The sequence below is a fragment of the Vigna umbellata genome, chromosome 1, assembly GCF_029865625.1.
Source record: "Vigna umbellata cultivar VRB3 chromosome 1, Vumbellata_1.0, whole genome shotgun sequence".
In the NCBI taxonomy this organism is placed as follows: Eukaryota; Viridiplantae; Streptophyta; class Magnoliopsida; order Fabales; family Fabaceae; genus Vigna; species Vigna umbellata.
Window position 1 is genome coordinate 82,837,424 of NC_142165.1, and position 21,531 is coordinate 82,858,954.

Consider the following 21,531-nt stretch of genomic DNA (forward strand, 5'->3'; position numbering starts at 1 on the left):
AAGCCACAAGAAAATTGGGGAAGAAAATTCTACCCTTTTTGATGGTGATTGTAACATTATATCTGTAATCACCAATGAAGCCAGGAACCCATGCATACAAATTATAGTCACCGGGCACAATATTATTTATCAGGAAAAAACCTTTTGTATCAGCTTGAGTCCAGAACTGATAGCCCTGTCAATAGCATCAAATTCAAACATTTTGAGTGCCTTACCAAGATAAAATAAGTTTCGGTGACAACAATTCCAAATATACCTTGCTTTCTTTTTGCCATGACCCTGTTTCTCCAGGTAAAGCTAGACCAACGTAAGCATTGTCAGCATACACAACTTTACCTCCTCTGTAGTAACTGGTGAAGCAAGGAAATAAAAAGAACATCAGTCTCTCTTTTATAGGTAGTAAGAAATCAAAGAAATAAAAAGTGGGCACAAAGCATTGGCATTATTTACCTATCTTTCACTAGTAATCTTCCCAAAACTATTCCCCTTTCACTGGGTGGAACGAAATCCACTGATTTAGGAAATTCGTACGGCCAACTTCTGACTTCTTTGGCTTGCTGATTGGTAACAGAACAAAATCAAATCATGCGTGATGACAGAAGAGCTTTAGTAACCTTTGATAAATAAGCAGAGTTGGGTGTGTTAGGGGTAAGTGTTACCTGCTGCACAGCGTCTGACCAGAGGGATAGTGTACCATCCTCGCCTGAAGCAGAGTTAACGTAGACGAACACAGGGCCGAAAACTTTTTTGTAAGTCTCCCCTTCTTTAAAGGACATGGTTGACTCCTTGCCAGCATAGTGAGTGCTCACAAACATCTACACGAAAAACAAATTGGTTTTACATTTTCATCTAATTACAAACATGCGTAATGTAACAGGTAAGTTCTTTGAATATTTGATACTGCCAGCCATGTGTTTATACTATGAACAACTTGGATCGAAATTGATGCTATGCTTGTTTTGACTGATTAAGACAGGAATTACTGGGGGCATACCGAGAGGGTAATGGGGCCAACATGTGAAGTAAGGTCTTGCTTGATGGGGCCAGCATTGCGGAACTCGTTGCTTGGGGTTATCATCCAGAAACCCACGGGTGCATCGGCATCAACACTCACCCATCCATGAACAGTGCTATCCTTGTTTTCACTTGAGTACTGGTATTTGTCATCCACCTGAACCCAACACAAAAACCATCATTTCTTTAATTCACGGGCATTTTGAACTTTGACCGACAAAGGAAAAAACACCCAAACAAACATTGCCATATACGACAACCATACAAATACTTGCCACATAATACCTCTCCTCTAAATTCTGGATTGGCTGGTTTCGTTAACAGAACTGCTTCGGGGTATGCCAATTCTTGACCAGTTTCTCTATCTTTCTTCGTTGGCATGTTTCTTTGCCTTTCATCCGATATTGCCATATAGTTGAATCTGCACCAACCATTTTTTTTTACATCACTGAATCAACTGTTGACTTTTATAATAGTTAGTATTATAATGAAAAGTAAACGATTGTCTCTTTTTATTCACTAAAAAACATCACTTTTTAAATATATTTTTATCTTACTAGTATAAAGAATCATACAAGGATTAAATTAGAATGAATCCAAAGAACTAAGTGAAACTAAAGTATATATATATATTAGTTATTACTTGGATTGGAGTTTGAAAACGATCCTAATTTGGTCAATCTCCACCGCAGGCCATCCTTCAGGACGATCAAATATTGCATATGCATAAAATCCGGAATCACCACTTCGCAAAATGTATCTGCGTATAAAAGTTTGTTTGGTGTAACGTTAATTAGCTTATAAACATAGTATAGCTGTCATTATCGTCCATGTATGTTCTGTTCTAAAACTATGACTACTATAAATTATCATCCACCTTATGTCAATGTTCATAGGGACACTCGAGCCTTTCATGGACGAATTCCATGTTCTTAAAAATGAGAGCTCAACGAAATTGTCGTCATTTGCTATAACCGTAAAATTTGTCCCGAAGATTCTGCAACATGATTCCAATTATGAATTAGTCACGTGTATCACTTCAGATTGTTACTACTACTAGCTTGTCATTAAGTGTACCAATAATTTAACACATGATAATAATGAAGACGACAAAATATTATACCTCTCAAAAGTACTATTCTTTGATGGTGGCATATTCCAAACGACATCAAGGTACCTGGAAACAAATATGAACACGTATTATTCGGTCAGTTTAAGAGTTAAACCATATATTAGTCCCTATGACTTTATGCCAAACTTGATAATTTAAAATTTATCAAGTTCAAAAATTTCGTGTGAAGTAGGTAAATACCCTCTATCTTGTTCTTCGTTATCGTCTTCGAGTATATTGTCAATTCCTTTGTATGACATTCCAAGGGTGTAACCCTTAGGTCTTGAAAAATTGACGGAAACAATGCCATTGTCAACCACCACCTGAAAAAGTGAAAGTCAAAGACAATTGTCGGAGTCAAAAACGATGCACTCGTTTCGGACCAAACGAGAAAATCTAATTAACCTGTGAGGGAATCAAATTAATTCTTGCAATCACCTGTTGACTGTTCTTTGTATTCAGAATGACCCCAGACTTAGAAGTTGTCTGTTGAGTGGGGGGGCTTTGCCTCATAGTTTTTCTGGAGTTGAAAGGCATGCATGGAAAGAAAAATCTTTATGAAGTGAAGAGAAACCATTGCTATGAACTAACAGGGAAATATTAAAAGAAGAAGGTATTTGAAAACTAATGTACAAATATATTAATGTGTGTGAGATTCACGTCACGTATCAATTTAGTTAAATTCCTTAAGATTTATTCGTATGCTTTGAACAGAATACAAGACAGAATATTTCATTATTACTGTGGAGACCATTGTTATCAAAGTCATGTGAAATTAAAGTCAGACGGTTCAGGGATGATGACGTGGGTGCAAGAATCAATTCCTTTCATTACCACCACAGTAGTGGCTAACTTTTCGTTACCACAAACCATAAAGTAATGCAGCCATCTCAGGGAAAAAAGTTAACATAAAAATGACAAATAGATTTAACTTAAAACCTTAATGAGGACATAGAATTCTAAAAAGTTGCATGTGATAAGAAACGCGACACAAAAGACAAAGAAACCGTGACTCTTTCTGCTTATGAAACTCTCTCTCTCTCTCTCTCTCCGCATTTATTTAGTTTAACTAGTAATGTTTTTTTAACAATAAAAAAAACATGAGTTAAATTAGTGATGCAATGAAAAATAAAAAATAAAAAATGTTGACAATATATTTAAAAAGTTGGAGCAGAAAAAATCGTTATTGTGAGAAAAAAAGAGAGTAAATACATAGAATTATAGGAGTGTGATGTTGAATATGGGTACCCTTTTTCAAAGAAAGAATGAAAACAAAATGAAACTTAGAATGTTTTCCTTAAATACTTTGGTCTCAAGCTTCTTTTATCTCTCTTGCTTTCCTTTTTGTTCTCTCTGACACACACGTTAAGATGGTAGGAGATAAAATGCAGAACTGCTATACACCAAAATGAGGAGCAAAAGAAGAGTAGATTAGAACCTTGTTGTCTTCTCGCAACAGGCACCTAGTAAGAAAAACAAGCGTAGGGTCATTCCAAACCAGAAAAGCAAGAAAACCTTTTGGCTCTTCCCCTTCATCTCTCAATAAGGTGAACCTGCAAGAACACATATTACCTTCATTTCTAAACAACTTCATGCGAGACCGCGTATGAACAAATTTTAAAACAAAAATGCCAAAACGAAGTCGTACATTGCTCTGTTAAAATTGCAGAAAACTATGGTCTCATCATTCCATGCATGTGAATGAAAGGAATTTTCAGCCACAAGAGAATTTTGAAAGAAATGGGAGCACGAACCTTACAGAATCAGAAATGTATTTCGTAGTGAAATACAAAATGACGGGAGATGAGGGCGGCCAGCAGAACAATATCCCGAGCGTCTTTTACCTTCGGAACACTTTGTCTAATCCTTAATCTCCGTTCCGTTTCTAATGTTCTCCCTGGAGGCTGAAAAAAGGTGCTATCATTTTCGTAATGACAAGCGAATGGCCTTATATATACATCTCAAAATCAATGCCCAACTCTAGCTTCTCTTCTATGTTAAAAATAAAATCCTTTTTATTTTTAATGCTAAAATGGGGTTGGTAAACCCCAGCCCCTCAGTTTCCACAATTTCACGTTAAGGAAGTCCTCCCTTTGGGGGCATATCAGTCTTTCAAAAACCTACCATAAGGGCAAATTATTGAAAGAAAGTGTCACATGAGATCCTTGAAATAGCAATCAAGTATGACAACATTTACCTTCCTTATCTATGTATCTTATGCTGAATAAGAATAAGTAATGATATTTTGATGTCTTAACAAAACTATACAATCAGTTGATATCTATATTTTTTTCTCTTTCCTTTTATAGTTATAAAAATTTATTTGTTCTAATGATTATATTTTCCATAAAAAGCAAGTTGTCCAATAGTTGGTAAGAGGTAAAAACATCTCTTTTTTTTTTCTCACAAAAAGAATCTCAGAAGAAATGAAATCGTTGTTCCAAGTAACAAAAACATTGACAATTAATGACTAGCCAAAATTGACCAAAAAGTTCACTTATTGTAAATAAAATATGTTTCGGTTAAGTTGTTTGTGCCGTTATACCAAAATGTTGAAAAAAACAGAGACGTGATTGATATCAGACATGCCCCGAAGAACATTTACTATGATGATAATTGTTGTGGTAAATTGGGGGTGTTTGGTGTGTACCTAATCCTTAATGATAGAAAGATTAAAGGCCTAACTTGCATGTATTTCTTCTGAGGTGTACATGATATGAATGGTATAGTCTAATATTAGGAATTGTTTTTGAAGAGTTGAAAAGAGAGAGGCTTCAAAGTTTTAGAAAATATATAAAAGAAAAGTAAGCAAAAGTCATTCTAAAGCTGAGAAAAATGGTTATTGGAACCCCTTCCAAACAAAGTTGGTAACCAAATACACCTTGAAGTGATGGTGCCCTTTTACATGTGTGAATGGCACCCACTATTCCCTGTTGGGCACGGTTTACCAACAAAAGTTCATCCCGTGATGCCTTTTTCTTCATGCCAGTACTGTTCAATTCTGAACTATTTTTCTTGTTTGCGGGGATACCTAGGACTAGGAGCTTCTATAAATAAAATACATCATCTCAAAATATTTCATGCTTTTCAACTGATAGAATCAACTCTATCATCCTAAACTCCATTCAAAAGATTAATATTTGAAAATACCGGTTGATATATGCTCATGAATTGAAAGTGGGCTGATGTCATTGGTATTTGATGTTTTAGTATAGATTGATGAATAAAATTGGTAGTTGAAATTTTAGTATTTAAATGAGGAATATATTATAGTGATAAACAGAGTTGGAATGGAGTAATTAATATGAGCAAACATAGTTGAGAGATATTATTTGTATTGAAGGAGAACATTGAACCAACTACAAGAGAAATATAATAAGGGGGGCAGAGGGAGCTTTTTGGTGTGCTCTATAATGCTGAGCCACTTAGCGGTTAGCACACGACATGAAACTTTTGTCTGTTTTTTTTTCTTTTTTAAGAAATTGGCCAATAGATTTGTCCTTGGGGGATTAAAGGTTCAGTTTTTGGACTAGGCACGAAGCCATACACTATAATAGAAAAAGTGCAGAAATATGAATGAAAGGGTCACCTTTAGCTGAAAAACTTTTTCATTTCTTTCTTTGCATATCATATTTTATTGTTTGCTCTATTCAAGACATCTCATGTAAACAAATATTTGCGTTGAAAACTTTTGCATAAATTAGAATTGAGAAAAATAATCTATATATATATATATATATATATATATATTATTTAGTGTATTCTATTTCAATATATAAAAAGGACTAATTTTTTTCCTATCGACATTTTCGTAATATTTGTAGTTAAGGAATAGATTTCAAATTTTCCTAAAAATAAATTTTCAAATTCAAATAGTATATGTTGAAATTAAATATTTAGGGTAGAAATGCTATTAGGCCTAGGTAATTACTCTTCTTTCTTTAGATGTATGTAAAGAGTAATAAACGTTAATATGAAATTACAACTTTATAACATAGATAAATAAACTGTGGAAGTGTTCAAATTTACATCAGCGTTAAAACCGCTTCTTAAAACGAAAAGAAAGTATATTCATTATTAGTTGCAATAAGTAATTGAAAAGTAAAGCAAATTTATAATTCTAAAGTTTCAACAACATTATATGAAAACACATATATAATACGTGAATAATAACAAAAATTTTGTTAATAATTGAAATTTAATCATGAATTTGTTGATAAAGTGATTGTTAATAAGAAATTTATTTATAATTATTGAGTGCTACAAATTTGTTGATAAATATTCGTTATATATATTTATTAATAAATACATATAAATTATAATATCTATCAACAAAATATATTATTGAGTCTTTTTCTTCTTCTTCCTCTTCTCTTTAATTATTTTTTTTCTTTATCTTTTTTCTTCCTTCCTTCTCTTCTCTTTTTAGGATTGTCATACCCTCACCTCCTCCTACTTCACCTCCTTTTGTAACTCTAACAATCATCATTGTCTCACCTCTATATCATCGCTAATCCACCTAATCTCGCACCACATCATTGTTGCACTTCCTGTCACTCAGACCAGAGTCTTTACCTCCTCCTTTTTTTTCTTCTCCTCCTCCATCTCCACCACTTTCACCTCTTCCTTTTCTTCTTTTTTTCTTCTTCTTTTGTTTTTCTATTCTTCTTCTCACCTATTTCCTCTTAATACACAAAAAAAGTCATCCAACTAAGCGAAAAATTTACTATCCAATTTGCCAACAAAAAAATATTATCAATAGTTGTAATTATAAGCTACTGACAAAAATATTTATAGATAACACAAATTGTAATTTATCGACGAATCTTGCCAATATATTTTAATGCAACAATTGCAGTTATAAGTTATCAACAAATTTTATAGTCGATAATTGTAATTATAAATTATCGACAGATCTTTCTGATGAATTTTATTGATGAATTTATTATTGACTAAAATATTCATTATCAATTAATTTATTACCATTTGTAATTATTTTTTATTAGTAATTACAAAACTTTTATTTGTGAGAAACACTATAAAAACACTATCCAAAAAGATAAATAATTAAACTTAGTCCTCAAAATTCTTTGGAAGCATGATAAATCTGATGATCTGGGTCTGGTACAACGACTTCGTGAATTTTTTAGTTATTGTGTTTTCATAAAATTCCACTGTCACGTTTTGAAGTTTTAGACTATATTTTCTTGTGGCCAGAAATATGAGATTAATCAAGGTCAAATTATTGACCATAAAAAGCCAGTTTAGACAATAAACTATTTGGTCTTTCCTGATTCGTAATAATTAGCTGCTTGTATTACGGTAATCTAATGATATTTCAAAGAAACTCAGAATAAATTGTATGAAAAAAAAAAGAGGACAACTTTTCTACAGAAGGATTGAAACAGAGTTGATTAATTGTATGAAAAGAATCTGTTTAGCAAATTTAAGTAGAAAATAAAGTAATCTAAACGCATTCAATAATTAATTTAAGAAATATGTAAACAAGTTTTGAAAAAAGAAAATATTTTAAATATGAGAGATAGGGTGGATTAGTTGATTGATATAGTATTATAATCAGATATGTATTGAATTTTAAAAATAATAGTGGATGAATCATTTATCATCGAAAATAAAATAAAAATGGATAGATTTACTTCTAATTGATTAAATGGATGAAGTATAAATAAATCGATTTGCTGCCCATAGTCACAAGTAGCCTAGAAGTCCAATAGTAAAATAAATGTGATTATAAGAAAAGCGAAAATGAAATGAAAGGGAGAAAGATCCTTAAAGACGTAAGCAACTAAGAATAAGGTAAACGAAAATAGTATCAGATCTTATATCAAGTAAAAATAATATGTAGCCGAAGTCAAGAATGATCATATGTTGAAGGAATAAATGATGAATATAGGTTGAATTGTTGAAAGTTGGTTTAGACTAAGAACGACTTCTCCCATTTTCTTATATAAATAACTAAGACAAAAACAAAGTCATGATAATAATCTAGAGTCTTAAGAACACAGAGGTGTCTATTTAGCAATTTTCTTAAACAACCATTACAATCACAAAACTAAGATTTTGTAGAAATAGTAGAATGGGAAGAGAAAAATTAGGTTGAAAATAATCTCGGATTGACAAAACTGGAAAATGAAGGAGAGAGTTACAATATAAATTAGAAGAAGAGAAGAGAGAAAAAGAAAAAAAAAAGATAAATTAATTAGATATGTTTATATTTTATTATTTAAAAAATTTAAATTAGTTATTATTATTATGTAAAGTATGATATAAAAAAGTAGTTTTTTTTTATATTCAAATGAACTTCTGCCCTTGTGTATATCCATTTGCATAAAAAATTAGAATTACATAGTTTTTATGTGAAAAATATATTTATGTGTTGATAATAGTAAATTCTTGTTATTTATTTTGTTAAAAAATTATGAACTAGCTCATAAATTATAAATGATGAGAAACATTAACATGTCAATTTATTATTCTATTTTCATAACAATTATTATTTTACTACTTTCAATCTCACTTTTTAAAAATATTAAGATAAGTTGGGACAACTTGGCTTAAGTTTTATAATTAACATATATTCCAAAGAACTCATTTGATATTTTTAAATATTATTATACTTTTTATATTAAAACATAAAATTAATTTTAACAAATATTAAACATATAACTATGATAAAATTTTGTACATTTTCAATTTTAGAAAAAAGATTTGAATTATAAGTTGTCACAACCTGCATCCTTCTCTTTTTAGTAAAAATAATGTGATATTCAATTAATTCATTATTCCTTTTTAATTATTATTTAAAATTATTTTTTTGAATATAATTTTACTGCTTTTAGGTCAAATGAAAAAAAAATAACAACTTGCCTCTGCATCTTTAAAAATTGTCATTAAAAGAATATGAAATTTGAATATTCTATTTCTAGTAAATTATTATTTTTATTAATAAATTTTAATTAAAAATTAAAATATATCGTTACTATTTAAAAAAGGTTAATACATGAACTTCAAATTTATGTATTCCTTTCGCTGTACACTTAAAAATGTTAATTAAAAATTACCTTTTTAATAAAATTTTATCCTAAATAGTATTTTTTTTAGGAAGATACTTTTTATAATAGTTGTTATTAATAACATTCTAATTAGTTCAATTTTTTTTTACATTCAATTTTATAAAATTGACTTGGATACAATATCTAAAATTATAAAAATTTATGTATTCCTTTCGCTGTACACTTAAAAATGTTAATTAAAAATTACCTTTTTAATAAAATTTTATCCTAAATAGTATTTTTTTAGGAAGATACTTTTTATAATAGTTGTTATTAATAACATTCTAATTAGTTCAATTTTTTTTTACATTCAATTTTATAAAATTGACTTGGATACAATATCTAAAATTATATTTGGGAAGTAATATTTATAGGTTAGTATAACCTTTAGTGAGATTAATTTGATATATAAAAAATTAAATATACATACATTTTTATTTTCTGTTTTCTGCATAAATATAATTTTTTTATTAAATTTAAAAAAATTGTTTTTATTAAAAATAAAAATTTAATAAATTAATAAAATTGTACACAGTTCTTTGTATTTTATAAAATTAAAGAAAATAAATTTTGACATGATGATATTAAGCCAAAAGTTTCAAAAGTTTTCTGGTTCTTTCTTAAAATAAATTTATAAAAGATAATTTTTGAAACAAGGGTGGGAAGACAAATATTAATTAGGATTTTTTTTTTCTATTTTTTAATTATTATTTTATTTCTCGAAAAAAATGTGATTTTTTTTTTAGAAAATTGTGAAAGTATTAACTTTTCACTTGGTGAAACTTGTACACGGTATGTCTCATAATAAATTCATCTAAAAATATTTTATTGTTTTCAATAAAACATATTGACATTGAATTTTAGGATCTGACTAGCAACTAAAACAATCATAATCTTGAAATAGTAGTCATGTTTTATGTTGAAATGAATTGTTAAATTGATTAGAAGCTAGCCTAATTAATTTATAACTATAAATCATTAATTGAGTTAATTTGAAAATTACTTGGTTGAATCTTTTGTGAAAGAGTTTTTAGTTTTGTGAGTTTTGAGCTTAATTATGATGGATGGATCGCCGCTTGCTATTCATATTTTTCTTGAATGACTTGCTCATATTTTGTGTATACTCTAATATTTTGTTTGATTCTTTTGTTTTGCAACTTAGGTAGATATGCACTATTTGATATAATGGAGACATTTCTTGTTTTTAGCTACTTGGCCAAATAAATACACCTTAATATTAATGCATTGATAACTCCTTTGAGCCTTTAACTTCTTTTTCTTAAAATCCATTGCAAAACCTTGAAAAGAAAAAGACAATAGTATCCCTTATCTTAGGATGAAAGAAGGAGCTTGTAACACCCCAAAAATTAAACATCTCACACACAAAATTATTTCATTAATAATATAAACATCGTACAGTATTACAATCATCCATTTAGGAGTAACATAGTTCACACTGGAAATACATATTTTTTTTAAAACATAATTAAAACACTCCTAAATTTATTTATTTATTTTTTTTAAACTACTACTCTTCATTTTTTCTGCTGCTTCCTCCTTCACTTGTATTGGTTCGGACGTCGTTCCAGCATCTGCTCCCGTATAACATAAACGTTATACGATCATCGCAAAATAAGATTTTCCGGCACAAACAAACAAGTAAGAGTGAGCTACCATGCAAAATTCAAAGAAAAACATTACATTATTATTATACGTAATACATTCACCATAAATTCTTGTAAGATGCAATTATCATACTAGACTCTATTATCCGGATATAATGTTGATGGAAGTCTCGGGTGGTCATGCACTTGTGGTGACATCTACAACACAGTTATGGCCAAATATAATATATCACATCACCCACAAGGTTAGTCCATTAACGTCTATGAACATAGACTAGGACCTCCTACTATTCTCACCACATAACACATCCTTCTCTAATTGAGACTGGACAATTATTAGAATTTTAGGATAACCACCAACAACAGGACCCTCAACATCAACATATACACTAATACCATACCATTATAGAGTCTCTCCCCGAGACTCATACTATATTTCAAATGCATAATTTCATATCAAACATCACAATATACATTCATAGTAGAATTCCTACAAAATAATTATAAACAAAGGAAATATTACTATAAATGGTCAGAGAAGAATCAAGTATTTGACAATTATAAAAAATAATCCTAATATAAAAATTCTTGGGGAAACAAGAAGTTGAATCTGGCAGAGCCGGTTAGACAACTTCTAATCCTTCTAAAAATACAATGTAATTAAATAATAAGAACAATAACAGGTCTGGGGAAATAAGAAGTTGAATCTGGCAGAGCCGGTTAGACAACTTCTAATCCTTCCAAAAATAAAAACGAAAAAGGAAAACAATAAAAAGTATGGGAAAACAAGAAGTTGAATCTGGCAGAGCCGGTTAGACAACTTCTAATCCTTCCAAAAATGTAATAAAAATAAATAAGGAAAGAAATAAAAAGTTTGGGGAAACAAGAAGTTGAATCTGGCAGAGCCGGTTAAACAACTCCTCATCCTTCCAAACATTTAATATAAATAAATAAGGAAAGCAATAAAAAGTTTGGGGAAACAAGAAGTTGAATCTGGCAGAGCCGGTTAGGCAACTTCTAATCCATCCAAAAATACAAAAATAAACAACTAATAACATACAAATGACATAGCATAATCAACATCACATTTTACAACTATCACACTTGGATCTAAACACAGAAGCAGGTTCTCGTTCAAAATTCAAGATCATACAGAAACAAAATACTTCATATTCAAGATTTAAGATCAAACAAAAGCAAAATAGTACATATGCAAGACTCAAGATAATACAAAACAAAAACTTAAACGTAACTCCCCTGACCTTTATTCCAGACTTAATCTCCTCCTCTGAAACCGTTCTCCGAAAACTTCCAGAATTTCCCCTCTACAACTAGAATTTCCTCCAACTCTCTTCTCTCACAAATTTTTCTAGAATTTTGGTGCAAATTTTCAGCCTCCCCCCCTTGGCTATTTATAGCCAAAAAAATTTTACTATTAATTTTTACTATTCATTTTTTACTATTCATTTTTACTATTCATTTTTACTATTCATTTACTATTACAAAAATATTATTTTAATCACCATTTGCTAAATTCTTATCTCTGATGATTCAATTCTACGTGGAGTGTTTATCTCTTCCACAATTAAATTTTTTTTTTTAACTATTCACTTTTTACTATTCATTTTTTTTTTAAAAAAAACCCTCTAAAATTACTCCAATACTTTATCTTAAATTGTTAATTTTTCTTATCATAAGTTTTATTATTAATTATATTTTCTACCTTTAAAATTATTACTACAAAAAAATAATTGATATTATTTATTACAATAGATAACATTTTTTTTTGACTTTACATAGCTAATGAGTTGTGTTAGGAATGAGTGATGATTAAAGTGTATGGGTGAGTACTCACCCAAAAATAATAAAAATGGAAAAATAAAGAAAAGAGTTTCATAAAAAAAAGAGGGTGAAAGAAACAAAAGATAAGAAAATAGAGTGGGAAAAGAAATGTACAAAAAGAAGGATAATTGTTTTTGCAAAAAGAGAACAAAGAAAATAATATATTTGTTTTCCAACATATTTTCTCCTTAATTCTTTATTTCCAAATTTTTGTTAAGCCTCTATATCTTAAATTTTTCCTACTTATTGCCTTGGTCACATTACAACTTTTGAAAAGTTCTCATGATTTTTTGAATGCATGTTTTTCAAAAATATGTGAATATTAGAATTTTTCTAAGTTTTGATAGTGTTTACATACATGAGTATTTTGAGTGCAAACACAAGCCTAAACACTTAAGAGAGCATTGGTGAAAGAATATACAATTTAACTTGAGCAAAAGATTAACTCATGTGTTTAAAATAGAGTTTTTCCATCGCATGATTCATGTCAATTTGATTAGTTTCTAGTAAAGTTATTTTCTTTTGGTTTAATGTTGATATGAATATTGATTCAAAATAAAGTTTTGAAATTACTAAGTTTTGTCCAGGAGTGCAAAATGATAAGTGTAGGGGTGTGATGAATACATATCTATGCCCTCATTTAGTCTTTAATATTGGATTCTTAATTGATTTATGAGGTTAGATGAATAAATTTGTTTATTCTTTTGATTCTTATTGTGATTTATTTTTATTTATGTCTTTTGCTTCTTAATCAATTAAAACTAATGATTTTTACATTATAGCAAGTAAACATGGGGTTGAATCTACATAACATATCAATAATGTGAGTATAAAGATTTTTAATTTTAATTTAGAAACTTTCATGCGATTGAAAGAGTTTTCTCCAATAATTAAGAATGTACTTTTATTAGTGGTAAAAAGTTTAACAAGAATTAATCAAGAATGTACTTTGGTTAATTAGTTTTTTACTTGATAAAAGCGATAAAAGAATATACATGATTAAACATAGTAATATTTAATTGAGAATGTACTCTAGTTAAATTTACTATGGTTAATCTACAAAGTTCTTGCTTTTAATTGAAAATGTACTTTGATTAAAAGTAAAACGCGAACAAATTAATTAAGAATTTATATTGATTAATTTGAAAATCTAAGATAATAATTAATTGAACAATAATCTTTAGATAACCAGTAATGAATCCTATTTCAGAAAAGCAGTGAAATCAATCTATTTTCTTTATTATTGTTTTTTATCTTTTTATAAATTTATTTCTTTCGTTATTTTGTTTTTTAATCTTTTATAACTATGTTATTTCTCCCTTGTTCACTAATGTTCTTTTATAACCTAAAAATGTTATGGAGTACACTACAAGAAAATAATTAAATAATGACTAATTTTAATGATAAAAAATAATTAGTTACTATAGTTACCCATACCAATTTATAAATTAAAAATGATTGATAATTAAAATAACTTTTAAATTGATGATTATAATGAATTGGTCATTAATATTAGTTACCGAGATTTTGGTTCACATCTAAAAACTAGTCTATAAATTGAATAAGTTATTTATATTTTATTATACAGGTATTACTACTCTTTTATAAGAAAATATTACAACAAATTTTTTTTGACAACTTTTAAAATATTTTATAAATGATTTATCATCATATATTTTTTAGTTTTTTAATATTTTTTAAATTCTGAAATTATATATAGTTAGTTATACAATACAAAAAATAAAAATAAAAACAGAAAAATAATATTAAATATAATTTATACTATTACTTATTTAAAAAAACTGTCAAACATTTATATAGAAGGTTGTTAAAGAATGGAAAAGGTTTGTAACCTATAATGATGAAATTTGTGTCCAAGTTGTAAATGAAGAAAGACTAGTCTTTTATGACAACTAAAATATTGTCTGGTGAAGCATGTTAGTCTCATAGAATGCAAGTTGTTTTTTGCTGAAGAAAATTGGGTCTATATCAGAGGTAAGGGTAATGTACACCTGGAATTTGTACATTTATAGAGTCCACCCTAACACAGTTAATATATAATTACTATTAATTTTCTCTTATAAGAGAAGTTAAGAGTAGAGGGACCAAATTCCTACATTAGCATCTTTAATTATGTTCAAAGTTGTAAGTGAAAGGAAAGATTTCTATTGGTTCCAAAATCCATTCTTAGAATGTTTCTTCTTTGGAAGACTCAACCACTGCAAGAGGCTATCTAATTGGGAGCAGAATTTTTCAAACTGCAGCCAGTAACCAAAACAAATTACAAGAGTCCATTGGGCAAAAGTGGGAACTACAGAGACTTTGGTTACTATTATTTTGATATCCAACTAATTTTTAAGCAGATTTTACATCTATTATTTTATCCTTGATTTTTTTCTTACAAATACAAAAATTAGCATTTTTAAAGACTAAACTACCGCAATTGATATATCTAGTGTAAGAAAACAATAGACTTTATAAGAATGGACAAGTTGTGAAAAAGGCTTTGGAGCATTCTTTGTTGTTACTTTGCATCAAAGTACTATATCAAGAAATTATATGGAGTGAGAAAGTAAACTATTTTCAAGCAAGAAAACAAATAGTAAATTGATATGGAAAAATGGTGGCAGTTGAACAGCACAAATGGCTCAAACCAAAATGTGAGAATTGTTTGGGAAACTGACAAATTCGTTATGCTTCTATGGGAAATAAAATATTGCAAGATGAGCGCTACGTGACATGTGGCACTAATCTGCAATCCAAATGAGAAACATTGGAAAAAAGATAGGAATTTGCAACAAAGTCCAAATGGAATATTGTCGGGTATGCAAATGAAAATATCAAAATCTTGTTTTTATACATTAACAAAAATAACTTTTTGTTAAATGGCAAGAAAAAATATTGCAGAGATGTACATTTTCATGTGATTAACAATAATAAAAGCGGTTTATTTTACAAAAATAATCTTTTAATAGTGTAACATCCTAAAAATACAGTCTAAAACTATATAATAGAATAATCACATTTAATAATATACAGATCAGTCTTACACTAAAAGAACATACGCTTATGGCCGAGCGGCCTTACAAAACAGTACGAGAAATTAAAACTGTACAAGATTACAATTCTGACCGAACGATTTACAAAAGAAACTACCGAACGGTTATATATAGTAAAATGGAAGGTGATCGAACGACCACCTTACTATAAACTAATCTACTGACCGAACGTCCTACTATTCGGTCTTCACTTCTACCTCAATAAGATTTTCTTCTTCTAGCGTCTCTTCCAGAAGCTCGTCTCCTTCTGCTCACATCCACAACAGATGATCATTGCAATGACAAAGACGGACGTACAAAACATGACAAGACAGGAAACACAGGGTAAGCTTAGGTAATTTAATTCATGCATAACATACATTTCACACAATCAAACACACAATATATATTTCATCATACATTTCATATAATTCATAATACTAGACTGACTGTCCGGACTGTATGAAATCTGTGTAGCTACAGGCATTCGTGCACCCGGGTGATGTAGTAACTGGGATACCCTCAACAACTGCCACCCGAGGTTAGTCCTATTTGTCCAAAGTAACCCTAAGGACTAGAACCTCCTGCCGTTCCCACACATGACCTACCCTCCTCTACGTGAGGACGAGTACTCACGGAACATCAGGATGAACTGCCAACTTAGCATGCCCACGTTCATACTTTACAATTTCCAATATTCAACCATGAGTCGTTCCTCCCCGGAACGCTCGTCCATAAATCAACACATTTTATCCATATCACATTCTCTTCATCTTTCATTATAAATCCTCTCAAGTTAACCTGTTGTACAAGGATCACTAAGGGTACGAAATACCGAACGTCCAATCACTAAACTCAGAACAAGACCAACACTTGGAGCGAGACCGAGAGGTCTCCAGTTCCAGAACAGATTAAAATCAAAGATGGTTACCATCGGGTTGAGAAAGAAACCGAGTAAGATCATATATGACAAGAACTATTGGAACCCAAGGTGAGTCAATTAAATGAATTGACTCTTAGAAGATCAAAAGGAACACTTCAAAGATGATGTCGATTGCTAAAACTCTAGACCGAACTTAACGAATACAGGCACTTCAAAGAATAATACTTACAAGAATTTACATGATAAAACCGAACGTTAATAAATATACTTAGCCTTTGAAGTAGCTAAACAACAATAACCATCTGAATATCAGTCAAAGACTGAACACTATAGTGAGAAAACCCTATTGAGCTTGAACGAACGCTCTTATTATGAAGTTGGCTTAAGGAACTAGAACGAGTGCATGGTGTAAGACCAACACTTGCTTAGAACGAACACTTGGTATAAGACCAAGTGCTACTAAGCTTATAGAGAATAGATTTGATAAATATAATTAGATATTATTTGAGTAGTGTTTAAGAATAATTAAAATATACAAATACACACACACACACGCACATATATATATATATATATATATATATATATATATATATATATATATATATATATATATATATACACTTAAGTTTATCATAGAATGCCCAGACACAACTATGCTTGGCCGAACGCTTAAGCATAGTATTACAACACGAAGACGCTCGTCCTCAACTAAGATTCTTCCCAAATGAAGGAATCCAATTTTAACCAAGTTTACTAACATTACCGAACGGTCAATGACCGTTCAGTGACGAACGTACACTATCATAGTGAAATTTCATTTTCAGAATTCATTTATATTCACCTCATTTCTTAACATATAGTTTCATAACTTATACATTCATATCATAATCAATTTTCATACTTCATATAATCCCAAACATATCAACCATCATATATTAATACAGTCAATTTCAACGAACGTTCATACAACACACATAATCATACAAATTAAATTAATAAGTTTCCCTTACCTCTGAGCGTGAACGAACGTCCTAGCGACAGAAATACGATTCGTCTGACTACAAATCTTTCTATCCTTACGTTCCACAATTCTTCAAACTAACCAAACAACAGAAAACCAATAATGGTTCAGACAAGATAACAACATGCAACCGGTACTTGGTTTGCATGTACCAGAGAACGAACGACTAAGGATAAGAAGAACTTACCAGTTCAGAACTCAAAACTGTTCGGTTCAAACTGAACCTCTGGACGCCGAAAGTACTTATAGGGTGCCTGAACGGTGATCGGAGAAAAGAAAAGGTGAGATTTGGTAGAGAGAAGGGAGAGCTTTTAGTGAGAAGGAGGAGAATTTGAGAATATCAGAGTTTGGAGAAGAAGATGCATGCAGAGAGTGTGATGTAAACTTTCAAAAACTCCGTTTTGTTTAAAACGAACGTCCGCTCATCTGCTGACACCTGCATTTCACTATCTGATTTTCGGATCCTCGTCGCTTGACACCTGGCGTCCGTTCAGAGGAGTTTTGGGTGCGTTTTTAATGGTTCTTGACAAATAGCAATCAAATTAATTATGATAAATCGACAAGCTGTTATAAGTAAAATTATATTTAGTCCATTTAACTAAAATATCATGTTTAAGTGTTATGAATGAAAAAGCGTGATTAAAATCTCATGATTAAGATCTCATATTTTATATTAAAAAAAAGTACGACAAAAGTTAACATTTATACAAAAGTTACACAAGGAAACAAATTTCTATGGCGTTGAGTGTTACAATAAACATTAAAACGAAGAAAACACATCTTTATCAAAAAGTTACTTTTCGAAAAGTGGAGTGAACTTATCAAGAAGAAGAGTGAGAATAGGAACTTCCATACAGATTAAGTGCTTCATGTAAGGCCCAAAAGATTGGTGCTAAGTCCCATAAAACAGACCGAGTCCATTGTGAGGCATAAGAAGAAGAACAATAATAATTCTTTAACACACAATTTTTATATTCATTTTACCTATCATTACTTCCGATCATTACTTTAAGAAGAAGAGTATTCCAAAGTGGCATAACGAAAAAGTCAACCACATTTTTCAAATTAGATGGGTTGTCTCGGTTTTGCGTATGACAATAACATAGATGGTTTGAAATTTTCATAACACAACTAAATGAAACAAGTTATGCCATTGCACAATTCAAATACAACCAAAAAGTCAAATAGTTTTATTGCTACAAGGGAGACTTTCGGGAGCCAATAGAAATTGAGGAGTACGGGGAGGAATCTTTGGTTGTGGTTGTGACGGCAGATGAAGAGTAGGAGAATTGAGTAATCTCCATGGGAGGTGCAAAGTACATTGGCACTGGCAACTTGGATGGAAGACTTGGCAAAGGGGCTTCAAAGTTAAGCACACTTATCACTTGCCTAATGGAAGGCCTCATTGTATGATCAGGGTGACAGCACCACAACCCCACAATCATCAAACATTCCATTTGCTGTTCTTCAAATTCCCGATTCAGTTTCTCATCAGCTGCTTCTAGTACTTTCCCTTTTCCATAGAGGTTCCACACCCACTCCACAAGCCTAACTTTACCAGCCTCTTCTTTCACCTCCACTGGTTTTCTACCACATGTGATCTCAAGTGCCACAACACCAAAGCTGTACACATCAGATTCCTTGCTTGATTTCCCTGTTGTCACACACTCTGGGGCTAGGTACCCCATGGTTCCAGCCAAAACAGTCGTTTGTGAACCCAGTTCGTGGTCTACCAGCCTTGCAAGACCAAAGTCACCAAGCTTTGCATTGAAATTTCCATCCAACATCACGTTGCTTGACTTGATATCTCTATGGACCACACACTGTTCCCACTCTTCATGAAGATAAAGAAGTGCAGATGCCAAACCTATGGCCACCTTGTATCTCACCACCCACGAAAGCATCACTCTGTTTCCAAATAGATGAGAATCAAGGCTTCCGTTTGGCATGAATTCATATACAAGAAGGAGCTCACCTTGTTCATGGCACCACCCTATGAGTTGAACCAGGTTTCTGTGTCTCAGACGGCTGATGACTGTCACTTCTGATATGTACTCCTTTTTCCCTTGCTTTGACCCTTTCGAAACCCTCTTCACTGCCACTTCAAGGTTGGAATTCACAATCAAACCTTTGTAAACTCCTCCAAACCCTCCTTGTCCCAGCTTCCCTTCTTCAGCGAAGTTGTTCGTTGCGTTGCTTAGTTCCCGGTAGGTGAACCTCTTTGGACCAGTTCCTCTCTCAAACTCATCATCTATGGCATCGACACCAATTTCCTCCTCGTTTCCACCCCTTAGTCTATTTCTCCTTCTCCAAAAGGTAAACCATATTAGACCTGCAGCACAAGCTAAACAACCCAAACCAACACTTACACCAACCACTAGGCCAACCTTTACCTTTTTCCCACCAACCTCATCCAAGGTTGAACTGAATGACCAAAGCAAAATGTTGTGTATCTCAACCGATTTTCCCGTTGCTGCAGAAAAGCCTATTCTAACAAACTCTGGCAACACGTCCCTCAAATCAATAACGTAAGAAAGACTGGAACTGCTATTGAAGGTTGGATTTTTAGCATAGGTAAGGAAGACAGATAGAGTTTTGGATGTGGAGTTGTACCATACCCAAGCATTAGCAACAGACCCGTTCTTAATGTTGCTCTTCCAAGTGACGTTTGCAACTGATTGAATGGAATTAACATTGATCCCTACGTGGTCTGAGCTCGGATCCCATTCATTCTTGAAACTGTCGAACTCAACTGCCACCATCTGATTTTTCTTCGTGTCGAATGCGGAATCCGGGCTGAACAGGCCAAGGAACCCACCAGAAGAATTGTTGGGAATGGAAGAATCAAAGGGTGCAAGGAAGAAGGCTAAGCCATCACCAATAAATGACTCGTTCACAGCTTTCATGATAAAAGAGAAATGGGTTTTGAAATCGGTGAGATTGTTTGTTTTTTTATCCCATATCCTCACTGGTTGTTCATACGAGGCTCGACCAACGCTACTTGTGATGGGGCCATCGAGTTGGTTCTTCGTGAGCTGAAGAACACCGTTTGAGGGAAAAGCATCACCCGTGAAATTTATTTGGTTGTTCAAGTTTGACTGCTGGAAGCTGGAAAAGTTGAAGGAAACTGACTCTACAGTGTTATGGAACAAAGTGAAGAAGATGATACATATGAAGAAAGATGTTTGTTTCTGGGTTTGATTAGAGCATGAAGAAGAGGAGAAGAAAGCCATGGTAGAGAGGGATAGAAGATTTTGATGGTGTTGATGTGAACAAAGAATATAGCAACTATATGCATCCAATTTCAAAGTTTGTCGATTAAATTAATGGAATAATGATGATAACAAAACATGTTTTGAACTGTTCCTAAGTAGGTATTTGGTGAATTAAAAATATGTTGCTTTCACGAATTAATTACTAATACATGAACATACATACTCTTACACCTTTTCTGGAGAATCGTTCTAAACTTCTCTATTGTCCTGGCCCTAGACAACATGTTCAGCGATGCGAAATTTCACTCCTTTGTCTTTTCCCGTGTCTAGGGATAACCTACCATCGTTTTATGTATAAAATCAAAATCATAATACTAAATCAAAGCATTTTAGGAACTATTTTTAATAACAAGAGTTTTTTCTTTTTAAGTAGCTTCCCTCCATGAATTTTTATACTATATTTTCCCTACACTTTCTATAATTGAATTTTAAAATATTTAAAAATAGCTATGATTAAAAATAATCTTTTGTTATAATATAAAACATAATATAAATTTCTAAACATAATATAATTTGTATGCTTAGGTTTCTTATTACAATATATTTTAATTAAAATGTATATTTTATATATTTAAAAGTGTTTATTTTTAAATTTTAAATTATATAAGAAAACATTAATATTATTCCTAATAGCAGCAATAATATT

At 31.2% G+C, this 21,531-nt stretch overlaps 1 pseudogene; it reads right to left on the minus strand.

The window, feature by feature from the left end:
• Window positions 1-18,806: 18,806 nt before the first annotated feature.
• On the minus strand, window positions 18,807-20,861 carry LOC124822502 (L-type lectin-domain containing receptor kinase IX.1 pseudogene; annotated as a pseudogene).
• Between the last annotated feature and the right edge of the window lie 670 nt (window positions 20,862-21,531).